The 16,123-nt window shown below is 36.0% G+C and overlaps 1 protein-coding gene across 4 annotated transcripts in view; it reads right to left on the bottom strand.

Annotated features, from left to right (window-relative positions):
- The window catches only part of NUBPL (NUBP iron-sulfur cluster assembly factor, mitochondrial), a 222,669-nt gene that overhangs the window by 78,982 nt on the left and 127,564 nt on the right, over nucleotides 1-16,123 (bottom strand). The window lies entirely within an intron of this gene.

Here is a 16,123-nt window from a genome sequence, read left to right as displayed (position 1 = left end):
GTCTATCTTTGTAAGTTAGGGCCTGTTTATCCCTAGGTGCTTTCAGAACTCTCTCTTTATCCATGTATTTTGCCAGTTTCACTATAATATGTCATGCAGAAGATCGATTCTGATTACATCTGAAGGGAGTTCTCTGTGCCTCTTGGATTTCAATGTCTGTTTCCTTCCCCAGATCGGGGAAGTTCTCAGCTATGATTGGTTCAAGTACATCTTCAGCCCTTTTCTCTCTCTTCTTCTTCTGGAACTCCTATGATATGGATATTGTTCTGTTTCATTGAGTCACTTAGTTCTCTAATTCTCCCCTTGTGATCCTGGATTTTTTTTATCTTTTTCTCAGCTTCCTCTTTTTCCATAATTTTATCTTCTAATTCACCTATTCTCCCCTCTGCCTCTTCAATCCACACTGTGGCCGCCTCCATTTTATTTTGCATCTCATTTTTAGCATTTTTTAATTCATCATGACTATTTTTTAGTTCCCTCATCTTTACAGCAGTAGATTCTCTGCTGTCTTCTACGCTCTTTTCAAGCCCAGCAATTAATCTTATGACTATTATTCTAAATTCTTGTTCAGTTATATTGCCTATATCTGTTTTGATCAATTCTTTTCTGTCACTTCTTCCTGGAATTTCTTTTGAGGAGAATTCTTTCATTTCATCATTTTGGCTAGTTTTCTGTCCCTTATGAGTCTTAAAAGCTCATTATGTGCCCCGCACCTGCAAGCACTGCTATATTAAAGGGGGGTCATACACTGTCTAGGGCCTGGACCTTTAGGAGGTGTTTTTTGGAGAATGTTACTTGCTCTGTTGTTGTGACTCGGGTTATTTTATTTCCTTACTCGTAGGGATGTTTTGGACCCCCCATCAGGTGTGCTTTGACTTGTTCCTTGAAGTATCCCTGGAAAGGAAAACAAACAAACAAACAGGAAACAAAAGCATGCAAATACACAAACAAAAATCAAACAAATATACAAAAAAACCCAAAAACAATCCAAAAACAAAACCCCAGAAACACCAGCTACAAGTAAAGAATAACGTGGAGGCGGTGCTGATGGAAGAGCTCATACAAAGAGAGAAATGACAGGGGCAGGGAAAAAGAAAAAATAAACATTGACCAGGCAGAGAGATAAATGGCTTAGTCCAAAGAGAGAGAAAGGAAAATAAAGGAGGAGGCAGGGAAAAAGAAACAAAGATAAAGTTACCCAGACAGAGAAGCTATATGCTTTGATTAATCCAGAGAGAGAGAGAAAGGAAAGTAAAGAAGGAGGTGTAGAACATGTATCAAAAGAATGGATTAAATATGTCTGCTTAAACAAACCAACAACCAGAGTAACCAGCCTAGAGGAGGGAAGAGATAAGAAGGATAAAAGGAAGGAAGAATATATCTAAATAATAAGAATTGTCCGAGAATTAATCCAGGCAATGTGGCAGCAATGATCTGGAGGAGGGGGCCGTCTGTTCCTCAGCGTCTATCCTGCTCCAGTACACTGTTACCCAGTTTGGTGTAGGCGGTCCCGCCTCCTCTGTGGACCCCATGGACCAATCCCTGAGGCCCCGCCTTGGTGGTGGTGGGGAGAAAAATGGCAAGCCCCAGTCTCTTCTCCATGACCTGGTGTCCCAAATAACTCCATTCAAGCTGTCCTCACTGTGCCACAGGCACAGACAAGGCAGTCTGTCTCGCTCCAATGACTCCCCAGCCCCTGCGCTTGGCTGGGATTCAAACTCCCACTCAGTGCGGAACTGGGGAAGCACCTCTCCATGCCGCCTGATGTGTGGTCCCAGCGGGTTTTGTCCTATCCCGTAGCACTTCAGGGAGAGGACTGCTTTCTCCTACTGCGGACTGCACCCCTGACCTAGCCACCCAGCTGGAGGGTGGCTAGCTACCCCCCCAGCCTAGGTGCACGAACCAGGAAGCCAGCCCCAGTCCGGAGAAAGCCCCACAGTTAGAGATGGGATCCCTCTCTGTCCTGTTCCGAGGTTTTTCTCTTGTCCAGATTCAGTCCTATGCTTCCCCAGCCTCTCTTTCCCTTCCCTTTGTCTCTATGCAGAAGGGGATCCCTCCACTCGGTGCCTATGTGGCCCACTTTATCTCCCTCAGTTCGCAATCACCCACATATGGCCCATCAGGTTGTCCGGGTGTCTCTCTGGTAGACTCAGTATTTTTTCTCCCAGACTCTTGGGTGCAAAGTCCTTTGGCTTCAACCCTTCTTTATTTGAGAGATGCAGGAAGTACGGATCCCCCTACTTCTCCACCAGGTTGGGCCCTCCTCAAGAATTTTAAAAAAGAGATAGAAAATATCAAAAAGTACTAAACACAAGTCACAGACCTGTACAATACAATAACTGAACTAAAAAACTTAATACATGGTTTCAACAGAAGACTAAATCAAATTTGAAGAAAGGACAGTAGAATTCATTCAATCAGAGGGGCAAAAAGAAAAAAGAATGAAAAAATAAAGACAGGTTAAGTGACTTATAAGATACCATAAAATGGCCGATATATGCATTATAGGGATTCCAGGAAAAGAGAGGGAATGAGGCAGAAAGCTTATTCAAAGAAATAATGGCTGAAACTTCCCTAACCTGGAAAAATAGACATTCAGATCCAGGAACCTCAAAGAGTACCAAATAAGAATCCAAAGAGACCCAGACCAAAGTATTATGATTAATTTGTCAAAAGTTAAAGAGAGAAGCTTAAAGGCATCTAAAGAAAAGTAACTTATTACATACAAGGGAACCCCCAGGAGACTACTAAATATTTCAGACAAAACTTTATTGCCCAGAAAGGAGAGGGATGATATATTCAAAGTAGTAAAGAAATAAAATGCTGAGCAAGAATACGCTATCTGGCAAAGTTGTCCTTCAGATATGAAATAGTTTTTCAGACGAAGAAAAGCTGAAGGAGTTTATCACTACTAGATCAGCCTTATAATATATTATAAGGGAGCTCTTCAAGCTGAAACAAAAAGATGATTAATAACATGAAAAAATATAAAAGTATAAATTTCACTCATAAAAGTAAATATATAGTTAAATACAGACTACTCTAACATCATGATAGTGGTGGGTAAATCACTTATAGCTCTAGTATAAAAGTTAAGCCATGAAAGAATTGAAAAGTAACTATAACAACAACAACCTGCTAATGGATACACAATAAAAAATGTAAATTGTGACATCAAAAACATAAAAAGTGGGGGAGGATGTAAGAACATACAGCTTTTAGACATATTCAAAGTTAAGTTGTTATCTGCTTAAAATAAAATTATAACATACAGGCACCTGGGTCGCACAGTCAGTTAAGTGCTCAACTCTTGATTTTGGCTCTGTCCATGATCTCATGATTCATAAGTTTGAGCCCCTCATCAGGCTCTGAGCTGACAGTGTGGAGCCTGCTTGCTCTCTCTCTCTCTCTCTCTCTCTCTCTCTCTGCCCTTCTCCACTCATGCACATGCACATGCACACGCATTCTCTCTTTCAAGGTAAATAAAAATTAAAATAAAATTACAACATTTTTTTATGTAAACCTCATGGTAGCCACAAAGCAAAACCTAAATACACAAAGGTAAGAAAGGAATCTTAGAATAACATTATAATCATCGAATCACAAAGGAAGAGAGCAAGAGAAGAAATAAAGGAATTACAAAACAGTCAGCAAACAATTAACAAAATGACAATATGTACACATCTATCAATAATTAGTTAAATGTAAATGGGCTAAATTCTCCAATCAAAAGACAAAGAATAATTGAATAGATTAAAAAACAAGACCCAACTATATGTTGCTGACAAGAGACTCACTTTAGCTTTCAGGACATGCAAAGACAGAGACAAGCAATGAGGAAGTGCAAACAGAAACCAGAAGAAAGCAGTGGTAGGTATATTTACATCAGACAAGAGAAACTTTAACCCAAAAAACCATAACAAAAGGTATAATGACAGATGGTCATTATACAATGATAAAGGGGTCAATTCATCAAGGTTGTAACAACTGTAAATATTCACACATCCAACAATGAAACAACTAAATATATAAATCAAATATTAACAGATCTAAGGAGAGAAATAGCAATACAATACTAAAAAAAAATCAGTATCTCACTTTCAACAATGGATAGACAGAAGATGTTAAGGAAACACTGGACTTAACCTACACATTAAACCCAATAAACCCGATATATACAAAATATACTACCTAAGAGCAGTAGAATACACTTTTTACTCTAGACTACATGGAACATTCTCCAGAACAAATCCTATGTTAGAGCACCAAACAAGTCTTCATAAACTTACAAAGACTGACATCATATCAAGTATCTTTTCCAACCCCTATGGAATGAAATTACAAATCAGTTATAAAAGGAAAACTGGAAAATTCACAAATACATGGAAAATAAACAATGTGATACTGAACCAATGGGTCAAAGAAATTAAAAGGGAACATAAAAATGTTTTGAAAAAAAAAATGAAAATGGAAACAAACATACCAAAACTGATGGGGTCAGGAAAAGCAGTTCTAAGAGGGAAATTTATAGTAATAAAAGATTAAATTAAGAAAAAAGAAAGTTTTCAAACAACCTAACTTTACATCTCAAGAAATTATAAAAAGAAGGAAAATCAAAGCCCGAAGATACTAGAAAGAAATAACAAGTATCAGAGCAGAAATAAATGAAATAGAGACTATAAAGACAAGAGAAAAGATTAATGAAACTAGGAGCTAGTTGTTTGAACAGATAAATAGAACTGGCTAAGAAAAAAAGAAAGGACTCAAACAAAATCAGAAATGAAGGAGACATTACAACTGATAACACAAATATAATAAGGATTGTAAGAAACTACCATGAATAATTATATACCAATTAGATAAACTAGAAGAAATGAATAAATTCTTAGAAACATACCAAGATTGAATCATGAAGAAAATAAAAATCTGAGCAGACCAATTATTAATAAGAAGATTGAATCAGTAATCAAACTTCTCCCAACAAAGAAAAGTCCAGGACTAGATGGTTTCACTGGTGATGTCTCCCAACATTTAACAAAGTTATTACCAATACTTCTCAAACTCCTCCAAAAAATAAAAGATGAGGAAATAATTCCAAAATTATCTAAACTTATCATGATACCAAAACCAGACAAAGACATGACAAAAAAAGAAAATTAAAAGCAAATATCCCTAATGAATGTAGATGCAAAACAAAATATTAGCAAACTAAATTCAACAGTATATTAAAAGTATCATGCACAATGATCAAGTGAGATTTACTCTTAGGATGCAAGGATGATTCAAGATGCAAACCAATCAATTTGATACACCACATTAATAAAATGAAGGATAAAAATCATGATCATCTTAAGAGATGCAAAAAAAAAAAAAGGATTTAACAAATGTCAACATCAATTCATGGTAAAAATTTTCAATGAACAAGATATAGAAGAAACATACCAGAACATAATATAGACCACAGCATATAAGCCCACAGGTAACATTATACTCAACAGCAAAAAGTTGAAACTTTTCCACTAAGATAAGGAATGAGGCAAAAATGCCCATTCCTGTCACTTTTATTCAATATAGTACTGGAAGACCTAGAAAGAGCAATTAGAAAAGAAAAAAAAAAAAAAAAGGCAGCCAATTTGGTAAGGAAGAAGTAAAACTGTCTTTTTGCAGATGACATGATGTCACATATAGAAAACCCTGCAGATTCCACCAAAAACTGTAAGAACCAATATATGAATTAAATAAAGTTACAGAATACAAAATCAATATACAAAAAAATCAGTTGCGTATCTACACATGAACAACAAACTATTAGAAAGAAACATTAAGAAAACAGTTCCCTTTATAACAGCACCAAAAACTAAGAACAATAAAATACTTAGGAATAAATTTAACCAAGTAGGTAAAGAACTGCATAATAAAAACTTTAAAATTTTTTTCATGTTTTTAATTTTTTTATTATCGAAGTATAATTCACATACAATGTTATATTCGTTTTAGGTGTACAACATATTGATTCAATAATTCTATACCTTACTCAATGCTCACTGCAATTATTTATAGTCACCGTACATTATTACAATACTATTGACTATATTCCCTATGCTATACATTTCATCCTCAAGACTTTTAAATTTATTTTATAACTGGAAGCTTGTACCTATTAATCCCCTTTATTTATTTTGCCTATCCTCCTACCCATCTCTCCTCTGACAACCACCAGTTTGTTCTCTGTATTTATGAGTGTTTGGTTGTTTGTGTGTTGTTTTTTAGATTTTAGATTTAAGTCAAATTATATGGTATCTGTCATTCTCTGCCTGACTTATTTCACTTAGAATAATACCCTCTAAGTCCATCCATGTTTGTCATAATTAGCAAGATTTCATGCCATACTGCTCATATTTGCTCAAGATATTGCTTTCATATCCTGGCTATTGTAAATAATGCTACACTAAACATGAATATGCATGTATCTTTCAAATTAATGTTTTACTTTCTTTGGATAAATACCCCATAGTGGAATTACTGAATACTATGGCATTTCTATTTTTCATTTTTGAGGAAATTCATACTGTTTTCTACAGTGGATCACCAATTTATATTCCCACCAACAGTGAAAAAGCATTCCCTTTTCTCCACATCGTTGCCAACACTTGTTATTTCTCATTTGTTTTTTGTTTCTGTGTGTGTGTGGTTTGTTTTGTTTTGTTTTGTTTTTTCTAAGAGAGAAAACACAAGTAGGGGAGAAAGAGAGAGAAGGGGAAGAGAATCTCAAGCAGGTTCCACACCAAGCATGGAGCCCATCTCAGGACTCCCATCTCACAAGCCTGAGATCATGACCTGAGCTGAAATCAAGAGGTGGACACTTAACCAACTGAGCCACCCAGACACCCCTGTACACTTTAAATATATACAATTCTATTTGTCATTTAATGAAAAATGAACATACATGTATGTATGTAGAAATAAATATCAATCAGTCAATCATATACTAGTTACCTCTGAAGTAAGCACTGACTGGGAAGGCACAAGAGGGAATGCCCTGGATATTAAAAGTGTTCTAGATCTTGATTTGGGTAGCAGTTATGCAGGTGTGTATAATACATAAAGACCAGTGCACCTTACACACTTCACTATTAAATAGTTTTAAAATGATAATTTTAAAGTTAGGTTGGTGGAAAAGGGCAAAAACAAGTGTTAAAAAAATCCGAAGGGAAGCACCTGGGTGCTCAGTTCAGCATCTGACCTCGGCTCAGGTCATGATCTCATAGTTCATGGGTTCGAGCCCCATGTTGGGCTCTGTGCCGAGAGCTTAGAGTCTGGAGCCTGCCAAGGATTCTGTATCTCCCTCTCTCTCTGCTCCTCCCCTACTCACACTCTGCCTCTCTCTCTCAAAAGTAAAATAAATATTAAAAAAAATTTTTTTAATCTGAAGGGAAAAGCAACATCACAAACAGCTGCCACTTTTCAGAAGGAATATAGCTTTGTACATGCATATATATATTTAAAAACCTTCCTGCAATACACAGAAAATATTTTTCATATAAATACTTATAAATGGGGAAGGTAAACAAAAACAATGAATTTCTAACAATGGGGAAAAGCTGGGAAGATTTGAGTTATATATACTCACTCTGAAATATACAGCTATTGTAATGGTGTTACCATTTATTATTGAGAGGAGGTTTTATGTGCCACTACAGTGGTTTGTAGAGCAGGCTTCAGATATTCATCACACAAATGAAATATAAATAAGTGATGTTCTTTGTCTGACTGTCCAAGATTATGAATGTACATCTACCCTGATTTTTAAAATCAGAAAAGCAGTTATGCTTCTCAGTTAAAAGAATTAGTAAGAGGGGCGCCTGGGTGGCGCAGTCGGTTAAGCGTCCGACTTCAGCCAGGTCACGATCTCGCGGTCCGTGAGTTCGAGCCCCGCGTCAGGCTCTGGGCTGATGGCTCGGAGCCTGGAGCCTGTTTCCGATTCTGTGTCTCCCTCTCTCTCTGCCCCTCCCCCGTTCATGCTCTGTCTCTCTCTGTCCCAAAAATAAATTAAAAACGTTGAAAAAAAAAATTAAAAAAAAAAAAAAAAAAAAGAATTAGTAAGAGACATCTAAATGACAGTCACAGAATAGAGAGGTACTGTTCTCCCAGAGTCTTCTGCTATTTGAACCATATATTCAAATGTTTTTAGTCCCTGGGTCAGATACCAGTTGTGAAAACAAACAAAGTAGAAGTGACAGTACATAATCCATAATATCCCTATGGCTTGAAATAGCGGCCTTTGCCTAATATATATTCATTTGCATGGAAAGCTACTAGCTCTACAAAAATAACAAAATGACACGAAGAAATTGACCTGAGTAGTAGTTCTAAACCAGGTACAATTTTGACCTCATCCCCGCTGCAAGACATTGGTAATGTCTAGAGAAAATTTTAATTATCACAAATGGGGCTGCTATGGACATTTAATGGATGTTAAGTCAGATATTCTACTAAATATCTTCCAGTGCCCAAGATGGCACCCTTCTCCTCCCAACAAAAAATTATCCAGTCTAAAATGTCAATAGTGAAGTTGAGAAACTTGAACCAAGTGTTGGCTGGCAGAGACCATAAAATTTTATGTCATCAGATCATCCCTGACTTGTCTTCTTAACTATAATCTGGAAGTCAATGGCCAGATCTAGAAAAGACAAGACAGCATTCACAGAAGATGGGAAGTTACCAGAAACCCTGAGTATGTAGAAAACCATTATCTGGAACCTTATCTGTGACTGAGGTACACAATATTTCCTGCTGCAACATTTCATATCCCTTATTATAAAAAATATGCAATATCTATTTAAAATGTGGTGGCCAAGGCAATAGCCAAAGGAATATTATAGTATATTTATGATTCATAATGAGATTCAACAAAAACTCAACTAAAAATTTAGAAAATAACAATAACCCTTGAGAAAATAGAAGAGGAAAGTAATTTAAAACAAGAAATTTATGGTATACAAAACCAAACACCTGAAGATTTATCCTTCACAATAAATCATTATAAAAATATATTTTAACAGAAAATTATGGACCAATATCCTTTATGAATACTGATAGAAAACCCTTAAAACATTAGAAAAAGAAATCCAGCAAAATATAAAAATGAAAAATATCATGACAAAGAAGGATTTAATCTTAGGAATACAAGGTTGGTTTAATTTATGAAAACCAACATGGTTTATCATATTAGCAGAATAAAGAAGAAAAACTATTTGATCATTTCAACAGATGCAGAAAAAGCATTAGACAAATTTCATATTCATTACTAATAACAACTGTCAGCAAAGTATGAGCAGACCTACCTGAAGCAGATGGATAGTACCTATAAAAAAGTACAGCTAACATTATACTTAATGGTGACATATGAAATGCTTTTTCCCAAAGAACAGGAACAAGTTGAAGAAATCCATTCTCACTACTTTTATTCTACATTGTACTGAAAATCTCATAGCAATATGACAAAAAAAAGGGGGGGGGCACAAATATTGAATTTCTAACAATGGGGAAGTTTGTAGCAGTTTGTGAAGCATGCTTTCAGGTATGTATCACACAAATGAAAGATAAAGAAGTAATATGCTTTTCTGATCAAGATTCTTTATTTCTAGATGACATGATTACACATGCAGAAAACTCAATGAAATCTATAAAAATTACTAGATTAAATAATTTTAGTAATGTAGCAAGATACAAGATCAATATATAAAATTCAATAGTTTCTATAAACTAATAATACACAAAATGAAATTTAAAACAAAGCAAAATAATAATTAAAAATAAGCCTAACAAAAGAAATGCAAGTTTACTAAACTCCAAATTACTAGCGAGAGAAATTTTTTAAAACCCCAAATATTTTAAAAACCTAAATAAATGGCAAGATACATAATGTTCACAGGTCAGAAGGCTCAGTGTTGTTACTAGAGCAATTATCTCCAAATTGAGGTACAGATTCACACAATCCCTAGAAAAATTCTGGCAAACATTTTGAACAAATTGACAAGCCAATCCTAAAATTTCTATGGAAATGCACCTGATCTAAAATTCCCAAAACAATCTTTAAAAGGAAAACAAATCCAGGGGCACCTGGGGGGCTCAGTCAGTTGAGCATCCCACTCTTGATTTCAGCTAAGGTCATGATCTCACAGATCATGAGTTCGAGCCCCACATTGGGTTCTGTGCTGAGAGTGAAGAACTTGCTTGAGATTCTCTCTCTCTTCGCTATTTCTGTCCCTCTCTCTCACAATAAATAAACTTCTTATTTGCAAATCAATCAATGTGATACATCACATTAATAAAAGAAAATATAAGAACCATATGATCCTGTCAATCAATGCAGAAAAAGCATTTGACAAAATTCAGCATCCTTTCTTAATAAAAACCCTCAAGAAAGTCAGAATAGAAGGAACATACTTAAACATCATAAAAGCCATTTATGAAAAGCCCGCAGATAATATCATCCTCAATGGGGAAAAACTGAGAGCTTTCCCCCTGAGATCAGGAACACGACAGGGATGTCCACTCTCAGCGCTGTTGTTTAACATAGTGTTGGGAAGTTCTAGCATCAGCAATCAGACAAAAGGAAATCAAAGGCCTCATATGTGGCAAAGAAGAAGTCAACCTTTCATTTTTTGCAGATGACATGGTACAATACATGGAAAACCCGATATTCTCCACCAAAAGTCTGCTAGAACTGATATATGAATTCAGCAAAGTCGCAGGATACAAAATTAACGTACAGAAATCACTTGTATTCTTATAAACTAATAATGAAGCAACAGAAAGACAAATAAACTGATCCCATTCACAACTGCACCAAGAATCATGAAATACCTAGGAATAAACCTAACCAAAGATGTAAAAGATCTGTATGCTGAAAACTATAGGAAGCTTATGAAGGAAACTGAAGAAGATACAAAGAAATGGAAAAACATTCCATGCTCATGGATTGGAAGAATAAATATTGTTAAAATGTCAATACTACCCAAAGCTACCTACACATTCAATGCAATCCCAATCAAAATTGCACCAGCATTCTTCCCGAAGCTAGAACAAGCAATCCTAAAATTTGTATGGAACCAAAAAAGGCACCGAATGGCCAAAGTAATTTTGAAGAAGACCAAAGCAGGAGGCATCACAATCCCAGACTTTAGCCTCTACTACAAAGCTGTAATCATCAAGACAGCATGGTATTGGCACAAAAACAGACATATAGACCAATGGGATAGAATAGAAACCCCAGAATTAGACCCACAAACGTATGGCCAACTAATCTTTGACAAAGCAGGAAACAGTATCCAATGGAAAAAAGACAGTCTCTTTAACAAATGGTGCTGGGAGAACTGGACAGCAACATGCAGAAGGATGAAACTAGACCACTTTCTTACACCATTCACAAAAACAAACTCAAAATGGATAAAGGATCTGACTGTAAGACAGGAAACCATCAAAACCCTAGAGGAGAAGCAGGAAAAAAATCTCTCTGACCTCAGCCGCAGCAAATTCTTACTTGACACATCCCCAAAGGCAAGCGAATTAGAAGCAAAAATGAACTACTGGGACCTCATCAAGATAAAAAGCTTCTGCACTGCAAAGGAAACAATCAACAAAACTAAAAGGCAGCCGATGGAATGGGAAAAGATATTTGCAAATGACATACTGGATAAAGGGCTAGTATCCAAAATCTATGAAGAACTCACCAAACTTCCACACCCGAAAAACAAAGAATCCAGTGAAGAAATGGGCAGAAGACATGAATGGACACTCTTCCAAAGAAGACATCCAGATGGCCAACAGAAACATGAAAAGATGCTCAATGTCACTCCTCATCAGGGAAATACAAATCAAAACCACACTGAGATACCACCTCACTCTGGTCAGAGTGGCTAAAATGAACAAATCAGGAGACTATATATGCTGGCAAGGATGTGGAGAAATGGGAACCCTCTTGCACTGTTGTTGGGAATGCAAACTGGTACAGCCACTCTGGAAAACAGTGTGGACGTTCCTCAAAATATTAAAAATAGATCTTCCCTATAACCCAGCAATAGCACTGCTAGGAATTTACTCAAAGGATACAGGAGTGCTGATTCACATGTACCCCAATGTTTATAGCAGCACTTTCAACAATAGCAAAATTATGGAAAGAGCCTAAATGTCCATCAACTGACAAATGGATAAAGAAGATGTGGTTTATATATACAATGGAATGCCATTTGGCAATGAGAAAGAATGAAATCTGGCCATTTGTAGCAACGTGGATGGAACCAGAGAGTGTTATGTTAAGTGAAATAAGTCATACAGAGAAAGAAAGATACCATATGTTTTCACTCTTATGTGGATCCTGAGATATTCAACCGAAGTCCAGTGAGGAGGAGAAGGGGGAAAAAAAAAAGTTACAGAGAGGGAAGGAGGCAAACCATAAGAGACTCTTAAATACTGAGAATAAACTGAGGGTTGATGGGGGATGGGGGGGAGGGGAAAGTGGGTGATGGGCATTGAGGAGAGCACCTGTTGGGATGAGCACTGGGTGTTGTACAGAAACCAATTTGACAATAAATTTCATAAGAAAGAAAGAAAGAAAGAAAGAAAGAAAGAAAGAAAGAAAGGGAAAAAGAAAAAGAAAATTAAGAAGAAAAAGAAAATAAATCCAGAAGCTTTACACCACAGTAGTCAAGAACACATACTATTGGTGTGAGGCAGATAAAAAATGAAGAATTCAGGGGCACCTGGGTGGCTCAGTCGGTTAAGCGTCCGACTTCAGCTCAGGTCCCGATCTCGCGGTAAGTGAGTTCGATCCCCGCGTCGGGCTCTGGGCTGATGGCTCAGAGCCTGGAGCCTGCTTCTGATTCTGTGTCTCCCTCTCCCTCTGCCCCTCCCCCGTTCATGCTCTGTCTCTCTCTGTCTCAAAAATAAATAAACTTAAAAAAAAAAAAAATGAAGAATTCAAAAACAGATCCTGGGGCGCCTGGGTGGCTCAGTCGGTTGAGTGTCCGACTTCAGCTCAGGTCATGATCTCACAGTCCGTGAGTTCGAGCCTTGCGTCAGGCTCTGTGCTGACAGCTCAGAGCCTGGAGCCTGCTTCGGATTCTGTGTCTCCCTCTCTCTCTGCCCCTCCCCTGCTCGTGCTCTGTCTCTCTGTCTCTCAAAAATAAAGATTAAAAAATTTAAAAACAAAACAAAACAAAATAAAAACAGATCCTACCTACCACACATTCATACAGATATCTATCTATCTATCTATCTATCTACCCATCCTTCCATCCATCCATCCATCCACACACATACACACAGTTGACCCTTGGACAATGTGGAGGTTAAGGGCAATGATCTATTCTCCTGCACAGTCAAATTCCACATATAATTTGTGACTCCCCCCAGATTTAACTAATAGCTTACTATGTTCAGAAGCCTTACCAATAACATAATATATTGTATTATGTATGTATTGTATAATGTATTATATACTGATATACTATGTTCTTATAGTAAAGCTAAAGAAAAATTTTATTAAGAAAATCTTAAGGGAGAGAAAATAAATTCAATACTGTACTGTATTTGCCAAAAAAAATCCACATATAAGTGGACCCACACCATTCAAATCTATGTGGTTCAAGGGCCATTTGTAAATATATTAAATAAAAACTTTTAAATATATCCTATGGGTCTACTTCTCTGGCTGAAACCTGATACAGATTTTAAAAGATCTAAGAGACATACGAGCGAGGTGCATTGCATTTATTTGGGTACAGGCTTGAACAAAATGTTAAAAATCTTCATAAAACTACTGAGGAAATGTAAATACAGACTGGTTGCTTGACAATAGTAAGGAGCTTTTGCTAATTATTTTCAATGTAATAATGGTATTTTGGACATATTTTAAAAGTCTATTAAATGGAAATTTAAAACAAGACACTACTACACTCTTTACAGAATGACTAAAATAAAAAAGAATGACAGCACCAAATATTGACAAGAATGTAAAGCAAATGGAATTCTCACATACTGCTAATGGGGGTATAAAATGATATAACCACTTTGGAGAACTCTTAGGTCATTTTTATGATGTTAAATGTGTACCTATCCTACAATTGAGTCATCCTATCCCTAGGCATTAACCCAAAAGAAATGAAAAAGACTTGTACAGGAATGTTTATAAATAACAGCTTCATTCATAATAACCACATACAAAAAAAGAGGAAGACACAATTCAGCTTTCCATCAACAAGACAGTAAATAAATAAGTTGAGGAACATTCATATGATGAAATATTATTCAGCAATAAAAAAAGCAGATTGCTAATACTTGATAAATCTCACAACTTTTATACTGAGCAAAGACAAACCTAATCTATGATTTTAAAAATTCAGAAAATGATGCTCTCTAAGGATGGGGAGGGGAAAATTACTGAAAAGGAGCACAAGGGAAGTTCCCATTGTAACGGATTTTAAAAATTCAGAAAATGATGGTCTCTAAGGATGGGGAGGGAAAAATGACTGCAAAGGAGCACAAGGGAAGTTCCCATTGTAATGGAGATAAATGCTCTTTATCTAATTTTGGATGTTGAATACTTGGATATACTCAATATCCAAAACTCACCAAAATTTCACTTATCCTTACATCTTATTATGTATAAATTATACTTCAATAAAATAAACACAAATAACCTGTAAATTCAATCAATAAAACCAGAAGCTTTTTTCCCCAAAAAAGACCAGTAAAACAAAATAACACTTTGACAAGTCTCATTAAGAAAAACATTAGAAATAAGAAAAGGGATTTAACAACAGCTATGAAGGAATGTTTTAACATTATAAAAGAATAATAAGTACAACATCATACCAATAAAATTTTCAAACTACACAAAATGGATCATTTCCTAAGAAACTAAAAATTAATAAAATTGACACAAGAAGAAGTAGAAAACCTGAATAAATAAATAACAGAAGAAAATGGAAAACAAAGATGAACTCATAATCCTATAAAAGAAATAAAGAAAACCTTATTTAAAATAGAGCTGGGGGCACCTGGGTAGTTCAGTCAGTTAAACATCTGACTCTTGGTTTCAGCTCAGGTCATGATCTCATGGTTTGTGGGATTGAGCTCCATGTCAGGCTGTGCGCTGACAGAGCAGAGTCTGCTTGGGATTCTCTCCCTCTCTCTCTGCCTTTTCCCTGCTCATGCTCTCTCTCTCTCTCTCAAAATAAATAAACACGTAAAATACAAATAATAAAATAAAACAAAATAAAAGGAGTCGGGAAGCTCTGAAGGAAGAGCTCCTGTGCATGTACCACTACATAACCAGCAGGAAGAAGGAAGTTAGAATTATTTGAACAAGGAAGTATAGTTTTTGAACAACAATTTTATCTCCTGCCTTTAAGGAAGGAGGACCCCTCCCTGCCACAGCAACAACACACTAACCACTGATTGCAGCCAATGAAAAACTGTCACTACCTCAAACTCTTGTTTTCACCAATAAAGCTTTGGTCAAACAACTATCTCCAATTTTCTCTTAAAACCTAATAAAAGCTGACCTTTCCATTGCCTCTTTGGACGTGGCTATGGCTCACTATAATTTGCTTGTCCTGGATTGTAATTCCTCTGCTAATCTTGAATAAACTCATTTTTTACTTAAATAAAATTATTCTTTGCTCTGTTTAAAGTTAACTCCCCAAAAAAGGCATTTGTCCAGGGAATTTTGAGAGAGTTCTTCCAATAAGGAAATTAATACACTAAAAAGAAAAATTAGTATAATCCTACATTTAAAAACTGGTACACTTAATCCATCACCGCATTAAAGGAATATGATCCTATAAATGTAAAATTTGTTAACACCAATTAATTAAGTTCATTATATTAAGCAATTAAAAAAATGTTTAAAAATCCTTACCATTAGTCCCCAAAAAATGAAGTGCTAAAATTCAACTCTCGTTCCTATTTTTTTAGATTTTGGTATATATACTTCACCCTTGAACAATGGGGGAACTAGGGACACCAATCCCCCACACAAAAACCCACAAATAACTTTTGACTTCTTAAAAATTTAACTACAAATAGCCTACTGCTGACTGGAAGTTTTACTGATAAT

The sequence above is a fragment of the Panthera onca genome, chromosome B3, assembly GCF_046562875.1.
Source record: "Panthera onca isolate mPanOnc1 chromosome B3, mPanOnc1 haplotype 2, whole genome shotgun sequence".
NCBI lineage: Eukaryota > Metazoa > Chordata > Mammalia > Carnivora > Felidae > Panthera > Panthera onca.
This window is presented reverse-complemented; position numbering and strand designations above follow the sequence as displayed.